General features: G+C 34.6%; 1 non-coding gene and 1 pseudogene across 2 annotated transcripts in view; one reads left to right on the top strand and one right to left on the bottom strand.

The window, feature by feature from the left end:
• LOC143223351 (cell adhesion molecule Dscam1-like) overlaps positions 1-12,608 on the top strand; it is an 87,748-nt pseudogene that overhangs the window by 30,244 nt on the left and 44,896 nt on the right. Inside the window, exons 3-7 of the transcript XR_013012859.1 lie at positions 3,320-3,481; positions 5,417-5,566; positions 6,232-6,525; positions 6,991-7,260; positions 8,485-8,892. The product of XR_013012859.1 is annotated as a cell adhesion molecule Dscam1-like (transcript). The remainder of the gene's footprint in view (positions 1-3,319; positions 3,482-5,416; positions 5,567-6,231; positions 6,526-6,990; positions 7,261-8,484; positions 8,893-12,608) is intronic.
• TRNAT-AGU (transfer RNA threonine (anticodon AGU)) lies at positions 12,175-12,248 on the bottom strand. Its single transcript has one exon. It is a non-coding gene; the product is annotated as a tRNA-Thr (tRNA).

The raw sequence follows: 12,608 nt of genomic DNA, 5'->3' as shown, positions 1-12,608 counted from the left end.
TAAACACAAAACTACACAATGGGTTATCTGGGCTCTGTCCACCACGGATACCAAAACCCAGTTTCTAATGTTATAAGTCCACAGGCGTACTACTGTGCCGCTAGAGGGCTACATAAAAAAGAAAAATTATGTTCAGTCATAACATTTATACATACAATTTTGTAACAAAACCTATATTTCTTAGCACTTTCTTATGTAAGGAAATGAAACTTATAACATCAATCCATATAATGAGACGAAAGGTAATTTAAACAAAAAAAGAGAAGAAAATGTACACTAAAAAATATGAAAGTAAAATACAATTTCGTAGTTCGATTTTTTTTTGACAAAACACTGGAACAAAGCATACACCATAAAAATATCTTCAAATATACACGTGAGAGTTTGTTTGTTTGTTTTTTAGAATTTCGCACAAAGCTACTCGAGGGCTATCTGTGCTAGCCGTCCCTAATTTAGCAGTGTAAGACTAGAGGGAAGGCAGCTAGTCATCACCACCCACCGCCAACTCTTGGGCTACTCTTTTACCAACGAATAGTGGGATTGACCGTCACATTATAACGCCCCCCACGGCTGGGAGGGCGAGCATGTTTGGCGCGACTCGGGCGCGAACCCCAGATTACGAAGCGCACGCCTTAACGCGCTAGGCCATGCTAGGCCCATGTGAGAGCTCCATGCTAGTTCATCAAAATAATACTGATCGCTCACTTTCATACTGATCGAGTTTTATTTTTCTAATTTTGTAGTTGACCTATAGATCTTATAAATTAAAATAAAAGTAGGTTTTGTTCTTTGAATCTCAACTCAATATGTTAACTAGTTAATTCTGTACAGTAGATGAGAAGTGTAATAATATAAGCGATTTCAAAGTCGTTTACACATCCCGGAAAGATAATTACCATAAAGATAATTGTCATAAAGTTCAAAGTTATGAAACTAAAATTGTAAAAAAACAACAAAAAAACAAGAGATTATGAAATATAAGCACATATTCTTACATCTTTTTATTAAGGTATATTTAAAGTACATTGTTTTTTGTTGAACTGTTACCTTCTTTATTCTATAATAATAGTTACGAACAGTGACTGACAGTAGGGCTAAAAACATTTATCTTACGCTTAGGTTCCATTTAACAAACTAGATTAATTTTTATTTTGTGATCTGGCAGACTCTTCCGATAATGCATTTATATAGTTCAACTTCGACAAAAGCTGAGTACGTTATATTAAAATAATTTTGTAGCCTTACCACATTGTTACAGTCCATGTCGTAATTTCTGTTCATGTTCTGTCTTGCACCAGTGAATCTTTTAAATAGCTTGCCACCTAGTTTTTAGAAGAAGCTCCATTGTAAAGCTGTTATATCTAAAGCACATCCTTCCTTCCTGCAGCTTTCCATAATCTGTCTCATATAGGAAATGATGGTTTTCCAGAGACCATTTCAACAATGTGGTCGAACAGATATCCATAGGCGTTGTGTCTTGTGACTTGACTGGTATATCTTCGTAATGAAGGTATACTAGCTGCATTGGTCACTTTTCTAAATGGAAATACTTCTTGATTATTTAACGTAGTCTGGGGCACGTAGACAATTTTTTGCCAATGCGATTTCTGTTTATTGGCTCTTACCTGTTACATAAAGTCACATTTTGCTCACCCAAACTGGGATATGACTTGTTACAGGTATCTTTCTGGGTGGCCCTGGTTTTCTTTGTTAATTCATATACCATTGTTTCCTAATTCTATTAAGTAGAAAGAATACCTCCATTTTGGAAATTCTAGATTCCAGATCTGAACACCTTTTAATGATATTTATAAATATTTTCTTTCGGAAAGTATTTTTATATACACATATTCTCTGCACTGTAAATGTTAATATTTTGTGCCTTTTAAAAAGAATTTCGTCCCCCGCTGGGACAGCAGTGACTCTACGGGTTTACAACGCTAAAACTAAGGGCTCGATTCCCCTCGGTGGACACAGCAGATAGCTCCATGTGACTTTACTATAAGAAAACACACACAAAGAAATTGTAAAGTGACTTGATGTGTTTCCTTTGTACGTGTTATGTGTGTGTGTGTATATATACATATACGCACATACATATAGATACATACACACTTTTAAAAACATGAGAACATGTTAGAACAGGTATATCAGAACAGGTTTGTGAGGGTACAGTATTGTTTCCAAGAGTTCTCCTCGTTGAACAGTACCCACTTTTTTATATTTGTTTTATTTGATAATGTCATACAGCATACTTTCAAAACACTGTCTAACATTGATACTTTTTTATCATTAACATTACACATCAATGGAAGTTTAAGATTTATCTTTCTTTGAAAAACTGGGTCACCGTGGCATAGTGGTAAGTCTCAGATATTGTTAAAAATAAAAACGGTACGCAGATTGTCTATTCCATAACACTATGATTAACAATAAACACATTGGTGTTTTAGTTAAGTGCAAATCTACTCAATGGACTATTTGTCATATGTCCCCACGAATACTGAAACCTATTTTTTAGTGTTATAATCCCTCAGAGCCACGTGTTACCCTCTAGGAGAAACAACAAAGCAAAGCAAAACTGGAAGTAATACATTTATTTCACATATTTGTTTCTTTGTTTGAAATTAAACACAAAACTACACAATGGGCTATCTGTGCTCTGACCATCACATGTATCGAAACCCGTTTCTAACGGTATGTATCCGCATATATACCGCTGTGCCACTAGGGGGCTTATTTCACATAAATGTGTGTTTTCTTATAGCAAAACCACATTGGGCTATCTGCTGAGCCCACCGAGGGGAATCGAACCGCTGATTTTAGCGTTGTAAATCCGTAGACTTACCGCTGTACTAGCGGGGGGCTATTCACATAAGTAAAATACAACATAAAATATCCCCTTAGTCATACACCATTAGTACTTCAGTTGTTCGAAGCCAGGCAGATTTGGCCTTACAATTTGGTTTTGCCTTTTTTAGCAAGTGGTATAGTATAGTGCCAGTAACATATATTAGCCCTTGAGTATACAATAAACGTATTCAGTAATCGGTATTCGAACAAGATTTTTAAAAAATATTGGATTCAAATTGTAATTTCATTAGTTTGAGAAATGAGTTACGGGATAACGAATTTGCGTTTTCATACATTTTGTTTCATTCTACATTATTCCAACTTTTATATGTTATAACATTATATCACGTTCTTCATATATTAATTTGAGAGCAATCTTTATCTCAATTCTATGTATCTTTATTCACTTAAAAGTTTAAAATATCATTGTTTTTAACCCTGTCAGTATTTTTCATTCCTCCTGCAGTCATAGAACAACCATACGAAGTTAACGTATTTGACGAGAGGGTTTTCTTCCACAACTCTGTGGTGATGACATGTATTATCCCTTCGTTCATTCGGGAACACGTGGAAGTTACGAAGTGGATTCGCGAAGATGGATTTAGCATTAGTCCAGAATCTCATTATGGTAAGTGACAGCTAAAGGATAAAGATCCTTTTATGATTCGTCATTTTTAGCGAAATTCGAAGCTCTTATATAGCAACACAAAATACTGAGCGGCAAAGATTCATATCACATATTTCAGCATTTTATGAGTCACAAGCCAGTGAACTACTCCTCGGCGATGAAGATTGTGTAATTTCTATGGATGAAGTAAGAGTTTGGTTTTAAAATGTTTGAAACTAATTCTGAGTAACATGGAAAATTCTTATTTCATTTACACGGTAACGCATTTATTAAATGCATTAATGATTCCCAATCGTCATCAAGAAGGAAGGACTATCTTCCTGAAGTGCTCATATTATCCAGTTGCTCTCTTTTGCAATTCAATTGAGTCATATATAAGGTGTTCGAAAATGAATATACGAAAGAGAAAGGTGAATAACTTTATTATTATTTGAGATAAAAAACAAACTAAATATAAACAGAAGTAGCAGACTTGTAAGTTTTGTTTTGTTTTGTTCTTGTTTCTTTGGCGAACAAACCTTTACTGGAAATTCGTATTCACACATGTTACAAGAGTTCTGTATTCCACAAGTCCGAGAAACTCCTGGCTTGTTACAAAGAGTTGTCTTCCAACAAGAGGGAGCACCACCCCATTTTGCTCGAATTTTTAAAGTGCTTCTAAACCAAACTTTTCTAGAGCGTTGGATTGTTAGGGGAGGAACTATCAAATTGCCCGCTCGTTGCTCGATTTAACCTTTTAGATTTTCATCTTTGTTTTTTTTTTTTTAAAAAAAGTCTACCATAACAAACCAAAATCCCTTGAAGGATTAAACATCGAAATCGTAATGCTATCTTATCCATCTCTACTGCTGTGTTGTACAATGTTTTCTCAGAATTCGAAAGCAGAACGAAATTAATTGTAGAGAATGATGGAAGACATGTTGAAGTCCAATAATTACTAAAGCTAAACTTAAAAGCCTGCTACTTTTGTATACATTAATATTTTAGTTGTTGTTGTTATATCAAATAACAATAAAGCTATTGTACTTTATTTTTGGTATATTCATTTTCGGACATCATTTATCAATATGACTAAGGCATAACTTTAATCTGAAGCTTGTTGGTCTTGAAGACACCTTAATGGCACATTGGAATGTTAAAAATTCTCTCACGTACTTTGTAAATCTTAAACGATCTTAAGCACAAGAAATTTTCCCACACTTATTCTTTCAAAGTTTTAAGGGTGATCAACACTATGTTGCGTACAGGTCTTAGCCATTTACGTGATAGGTTTAAAATATGCTCAGAAAGGTTTTATTTTAATACGTTTGTTCAGTATTGAAAAGTAATTTGTACGAACTACTGATATTCTATATAAAATACTACAGAATACTGCTGGAGTACCTCGTTTGGATCTCATTATCTACTTCCCATCATAACTTCCTTTTAATCTCTTATGCTGCGAAAACGTGACGAAAGCTATTTATCTCTAACCAGATTAGGCACGCGTGATGTTTTTCACCTTCTGCAAATTATAAATGCTAAGCCTATCAACTCAAAACTCATCTTTTCTTTTGCTTTTCCTACTTTTTTTTTATACCAGCTCTCATTAGCGCACTTGATATCATTAAATAAAACCTGATCATGCAGGATATGATTTAATTTTGATTTATGAAAGTGAATGGTGTTAGGAATTCTATGCCAACAATTGTTTATAAGTGTTTCAGACAGAAGACTTGATCCTCCGCTATTTACCGAGTTGCTTCGCCGTTGTTCAAATTACAGTAATGGTGGATGCGTGGTGTGAAAAGAATGGTTCATACATTTAATAAATGTTATTAAAATAGTTTCAAAGTAAATTTAGGATAATATTACAAGGAGTATACATAATTTGTTGATGTTTTCATTTTTATAACGTACACCTCTGTGCATTTTTTGTTTCTCGTAATTTTGCAGGTAGTGGGTACTATATTTTACCCTCTGGAGACCTGTTTATTAGAGAAGTCGATAGTGATAAAAGCAGATACGGCTACAGCTGTCGGTCAAGAAGCAAAGTTACTGAAGAAACTGTAGATAGCGTCACCACGGGACATGTGATAATCTCAGGTTAGTAGTCACATCTAAAAGGAGAACTTTTTGTGAAATTGCAATTTAAAAATCTCATTCAGTCTATATTTTGCTAGTAATTATCACCTGGAATGTTGTTTTAGAAAGGAAAGTTTTTAATTAAAAAAATTAATTCAGCATATGGACAGACTTTTCTTTGTAAAAATATTGAAATACATTTTGTATGTAGTAGTTTTTAAGATAAGTAAAATATTCAGAAATATTTGTTACTTTAGGTGTGTAACTAACATTGTACGTGATATTACAGTGACGTTAGTAACATATACTATACAATATAATGTCCTAGTAAAAATTATTAGAATCTAAATATTGAATCATATAAGAATGTAATCTCCATCAGAGTATAATTTATATGTAACTATATAAATGCTACTATGGGCTTTTTTCACTTTACATGAAACGGAAATTAAAAAAATGATTTTACTTTGCAAAATAATGACTGTGTGTACTTAAAATGGTAATATATTGTTTTACATGTGAATTTCAATTCTTAGACATCTAAATCGTAGATACAAAACTAACTTTGCATGCATTTAATATTTAAAACTAATAATTGCTAGAAACTATATTACGTACCATTAAGAACCTCTAACGTTTAATTGTTACGTGTATTTAACAATTAAAAACTATCTCTTACCCTGTAGAGGTTCACACACCAGTTCCACCACAGATTGTTTACAAAGATACCCAAGTAGAAACAACTGAGGGGGAGAAAACAGTACTAGCCTGCGTGGCCCTAGGCTATCCTGCTCCCTCGTGTAGCTGGTTCAGGTGGGACAGCAGTGAGTTGATTCCGGTGTATTCAGACTCCAGAAGAAGGATATTAGGTTGCAGTCTAGAGATAAACAGGGTTACCTCTGGAGACAGCAGTCGATATATATGTGAAGCAAATAACACTGTTGGTAAAGATGTGTCTCAGACCGAGCTTGTTGTCTACGGTAGGCGAAAATGCATCAGCTTATGTCAATATTCTAAGAACGATAACACGTGATTTTAATAAACAACAAATAAACAAATCAGTGGTAAATTCATGACAAATAACGTGCACTTCGCATTATATAAGATCCAAAACTTTTATTTAAACAGTTAAAATCCTTATCTATTTTAACGTTTTTATTTCTCTCTCAGTTACGTTTTGGTAAACTTAGTTCTCTACAAGAATAGTTCAGGAAATAAAACGATACGTGCTAATTAATATCTTAGTTCCTTTTACGGTTAATATAAATTTATTAATATTACTGAACGATACTTATTTTCATATTATTTTAAGTTATTAAAAATGGTATATAAGATGTTTGTCTCAGTATATAACAGATTCTTTCTGCCACAATGCCAGAGTTTAGTCAGTTTGAATGTGTTTCACTTGTATTAGTGATTTTCCGTACTCTTGAATATTTTTCTAGTCCCACTTCGTGTAGAGGTGTTACCTTCCACTCAGATTATTAACACAGGAGAAACTGCACGATTCAGCTGCTCCGTGACAGGATCTCCTGTCCAGAAGGTCATCTGGATGAAGGATGTCCAACCCTTACAGCCAAGTGAGAGGAAACGAATACTGTACAACAATGTCCTTGAAATCAGTCCTATCATTAGGCACGACAAGGGAATATACCAGTGTTTTGTGTCGAATAGCATTTCTTCTGAGCAATCATCAGGTGCCTTATTGCTATCAGGTCTGTGTTTGGATTAATATAAAACAACACTTTGTTTCCTGCAACCCAGGCGTTCCTGACTTACTGACAGAAAATACTGTATGACTAATGACTAATGTATGACTAATATATCGGTTGAATAATTTTCAAGGTCGTTTGGCCAAAATGTTGTTACCGTAATTTTTTTTCTCTACAGCTATTTCAACAATTTTTTATGCCCAAGCATGTTAAGGCGTTCGACTCGTAATCCGAGGGTCACAGACTCGAATCCTGGTCGCACCAAACATGCTCGCCCTTTCAGCCGTGGGGGCGTTATAATGTGACGGTCAATCCCACTATTCGTTGGTAAAAGGGTAGCCCAAGAGTTGGCGGTGGGTGGTGATGACTAGCTGCCTTCCCTCTAGTCTTACACTGCTAAATTAGGGACGGCTAGCGCAGATAGCCCTCGAGTAGCTTTGCGCGAAATTCAAATTCAACAATTGTTTAAGCTTTCTTACTTAAACTTATATTTTATCTTTCATAAATTTGTTATTTATTTTAAGTGGTAATTTGATTTGACTGAAAAACAATTTCCATCATGTAAAAAACTTAATGATATTCTAAGTAAAATATAACAGAAGTACTTACTCCATTTAACTGTTTAAGTTATATTTTTTTCAAATCTAATATTATTGAAATACAGGTTTTTATATTTACGAGCGTCATTACATGACGGTGTATTCGGATTTAATATTACTTATAACATGTGTAATTTACAATATATGTATGCGTGAAAAATAATTTTATTTACTTCGGTTCTGTACTTACCATTATTGTCCGTGTTGTTTACCTAATGCTAGATAAATGTGCTTACTTTAGACATAGTTTAAAAATCATGATACCGAGAAATTTACTTAAAGTTTAATAAATTGTAGAGATCGTGGTTACGGGTAGTATAAAAACTTCATATTACAGTACACGACTAAATACAAAAGTAACAATGTTTCGACCCATTTAATTGTCATTAGGTCAGAAAAGAGATTTGGAAAAAAAACCAGACCATTTGAGTAATAACAAACTGCGATCATGTCTTGTAAAGAAAGGACACCAATAGTAAAGTACAAAGTTGTAGGAAATGCTATAATTTAATGTATATTTATAATTTAAATTAGAGTTCAAATAAAAATTATTTATTATAGTTTTTTAATGTCGTATTATCTATCAAGATTTTATCATAGAACCAAAGTACATATTTTTTTATTTTAGAAGAAGCGCCTGTTTTCAGAGAGATTTTTCAAGCTACTACCCTTCAACCAGACACTTTTGTTTCTTTGCGATGTGCTGCTAGTGGTAACCCTCTTCCTCAGATAACGTGGACGCTGGACGGGTTATCTCTTCCTGACATTCTAAGATTAAGAGTTGGTGATTTTGTAACTCACAATGGTTACGTCATCAGTCACGTCAACATATCCAACGTCAAACCAGAGGACGGTGGGATGTATAGTTGTAATGCTAGCAATGAAGTTGGTGCAACTGAGTACCATGCAAGAGTGAACGTATATGGACCGCCTGTGATACGAACAATGAAGAATCGCACCATTTTGGCCGGAAGCTCTTTGGTTATACACTGTCCTGTAGGAGGCTTTCCTATTACAAACATTAGCTGGCAGAAAGGTAATGACAGCTTATAATTCAAGAATATTATAATTTTTTAGTTTATTAAAACATATAGGGTGCTAAGGAATCAGTTCAATATTAGCAATAGTAGCATTTTTTTTCCCTTTGTTTGCAACTTATTTTCTCTGCATATCAATAATTGGAATTAACGAAAATTGTTACTAAAGTTGATAACTTAACATGTACAAACAAGAGTGGGCCCGACATGGCCAGATGGTTCGGGCGCTCGACTCGCGATCTGAGGGTCGCCGGTGCGAATCCCGTCACATTAGTCATGCTCGCCTTTTCAGCCGTAGGGGCGTTATATAATGTGACGGTCAATCCCACTATTCGTTTGTAAAAGAATAGGCCAAGAGTTGGAGGTGGGTAGTAATGACTAACTGCCTTTCCTCTAGCCTTACACTGTTAAATTAGTAACGGCTAGCGCAGATAGCCCTTGTGTAGCTTTGTGCAAAATTCAAAAACATAAAAACACTTCTCTTCCTTTTATTTTCATATATACAGGACGAAGAAATAAAGGGTTTCTATCCTATCGATCCTTTCGGATAATCTAGTAACCTTCAATAAGATCACCCTTACCCTTTACTTCTAAAGAGAAAATAAAAATACGCAGAAAGTCTAGTACGTTATAGTAAGACACTTTTGAAGCCTTACTACATCCTTATCTGACGATCGTGGTTATTGACAATAGTCCTGCAGTGTAGTTTTGACTGTAAAAGGCTCTGTGATAATGATGTAATATACAATCACGTCACTCTTTCCTACATGTTTCTCCATGCTCCGTCTATTGTACGAGGGCGATGGTTTTAACAGTCCAGTAGCACATAACAACCGGAGGCCGACTTGATCAGCATTTCTTTGTTGTTGTTGTTGTTTTGTTTTTTTTGCATGGAATAATAAAAGTACTGTTTCATTCTCCAGTTTCTTACTGGAAGCCTTATATTGGTGAATCTATACCCTTGTATCCTACAAAACCTCTTATTTCAGAATGGTAAAACACTGACTGTATAATAAGCAGAATTCACCTTGACCTCTGTATCCACTCATTTAATCTCTAACTTATTCCTAGCATAATATCTAGTGATGATCAAGAATCCTTTTGAAATAGTTTCGTAACATACAGTATACACATTTGGAGAGAAGGGAATAAGATGTCTTGTAATTATCAGGACACATATTATACGTACTTTGTTGATTTTCATCATCTTATGGCATATTCCTTGGCTTAGCATTGCTCATAGATACAATCGAGTTTCTTTTCCAAAATAAATCGTAACAGTAACTTGTGTACACGTGACTTGTTTTGCTTTTTCCAAACTAATATTTTTCTAGATTATGTTACGTATTCTTATCTTAGACATATGGATGGCTTTTGCCACTGACCTTTGTGTTTATGGATATCGATTATCTGATGCTCAATGTTGAACTTTATCTACCACAGCTATGGGACGACTTGTTGCAGGTCTATTTCTTGGTCGTCTTAATGGCCCAAATTGATTCATATTCGTTTGTTTTCCAATGCCATTAAGTATAAATGATATCCATATCCTGAAAATTCAATATCCCCGATCTGAACACATCTTTATCATCAGGGCGAATCAATATAACCTTCCCAAAACTCATCATATTTTTGGGGGGAAACTACACCACCTACAAGATGCTAAACAATGTTAAAATGTAGTTATAATGCACCCAGTTCCACTTCATGTCGAATGTGCTTTCCACTCAATTTACATATTTAAAATCATTTTAGTAAAACAGAGTATATACAACACGGTGCACGTATATTTAATAAATGTATGGGGTTTGAAACATATGTTGCATTATTACTGCTAATTTATCATTCTGGGTTATTCAGTAGAAAAGATATTTCAAATACCTGATTATCACCAAAAATACAGTAAACACTCCAGAACTATAAGAAATTTTTGTTGTGTTTTTTTAGTTTATCATTGTCCAGAGTTACTCATCTGAGATGGAAGTCTCTGAAATTGGCATAACTAAGTGGCAAGTGGTGAACCAAGATATATATTTTGCCTCATTTTCATTTTAGTAAATAAAGAGATAACAATACATCCTTTTGGAATAACCCTTTCAGCCAATGTTAAACTCATAGATGGACGCCATCCGTCCGCTAAATTTGAGGAAACACAATTTTTATACTCCTGTCTGCATTCCAGTTTGTCTCGAATAGATTTGAATGGTTTAAATTTTGCTGTTTGTTATATTTGTGTGGGGTAACCTTTTACAGTCCACGTACTGTTTTCTTTCTAACCCTGCTTCCATCTCAATAATAATCCTAATAGCCGTCTTTTGAATCTGTGTAGAAAGTCAATATCCTTTCTAAGATAAGGAGACCAAAGTTGTACAAAATAGCCAATGTGAGGTCTAACTAGAATAAAACGTTAAACACCTCATCGTGCAGGTAATCAATATGTATCGAAATACACTTTATGATTATAGAGGCTTAACTACTAGTTACAAAACATCCCTTTTATGTTTTGAATGACTTATCCATCACTCTGTCAAGAACTCTTTACTTCTTCTCGCTATCATGTAGATTTCCATCTATATGAAACGTGTGATCCAAATACACTACCTAACACTTTCTATAGTTTATTTACCTAAGGAACGTCGATATTATTAAACTTCTTGCCTAAGTAACAAAACTACAAAAAATTCTGCTTTCTCTTCCCCGTCTCGCAAAACACGTACGAAGAGTAGAATATATATATTTCTAGAATTTTGCTTTTATATCAGTAAACAGAGAAAAAAAAATCTAGGCATCTCATATTCAAAAAGCAAGATCAAATTTACTGATGAACCAGTCGTTAGCATAATTTCTATAAATTTAATTCTACAGTATTTATCTATCATAATATTCATATTAAAGGTGTTATTTTAGATACATACAGACTCAGGAGAGTTTTCAAAAATAACGGTACGTCAAAGATGTCTGAAACACAGTTGTTGTTGTTTTTGGAATTTCGCACAAAGCTACTCGAGGGCTATCTGTGCTAGCCGTCCCTAATTTAGCAGTGTAAGACTAGAGGGAAGGCAGCTAATCATCACCACCCACCGCCAACTCTTGGGCTACTCTTTTACCAACGAAAAGTGGGATTGACCGTCACATTATACGCCCCCACGGGTGGGAGGGCGAGCATGTTTGGCACGACTCGGGCGCGAACCCGCGACCCTCAGATTATGAAGCACACGCCTTAACGCGCTAGGCCATGCCAGGCCCTAAAAGATATTACGCAGATTTGATTAACTTTTTAAAGGCACCAGCGAGAATCGAACTCGCGATCTCCTGTTTACTAGACAGGCGCTTTAACCAACTAAGCCATGGCGCCGTCTTGAAACACAGAATATTTCTGCCATACTCTTTGTCTGTTACTAATGGTTATTTTAGTATGAAGTGAATAAATCAAATGTATGTTACGAAGAACGTACATGCATAAAGCTTTATATCCAATTTTCCCATTGTGATTAATGCTTTGCTTTGTTTGTAATTAAGCACAAAGCTACACAATGGGCTATCAATGCTCCGCCCACTACGAGTATCGAAACCTGATTTCAAGCGCTATAAGTCCGGAGCGTAAGTAATGCAGATTCACGAAATCAAAATTGATCTATTTAATAATTAAAAATTTATTTTATAAAAAAACCTAAGAAATCTAACATTGTTATTTATTTCAAGTTTTACATAACAT

The sequence above is a fragment of the Tachypleus tridentatus genome, chromosome 8 (assembly GCF_004210375.1).
Source record: "Tachypleus tridentatus isolate NWPU-2018 chromosome 8, ASM421037v1, whole genome shotgun sequence".
NCBI lineage: Eukaryota > Metazoa > Arthropoda > Merostomata > Xiphosura > Limulidae > Tachypleus > Tachypleus tridentatus.
The sequence above is the reverse complement of the archived record's forward strand: the minus strand, read 5'-3'. Positions and strand labels throughout refer to the sequence as shown.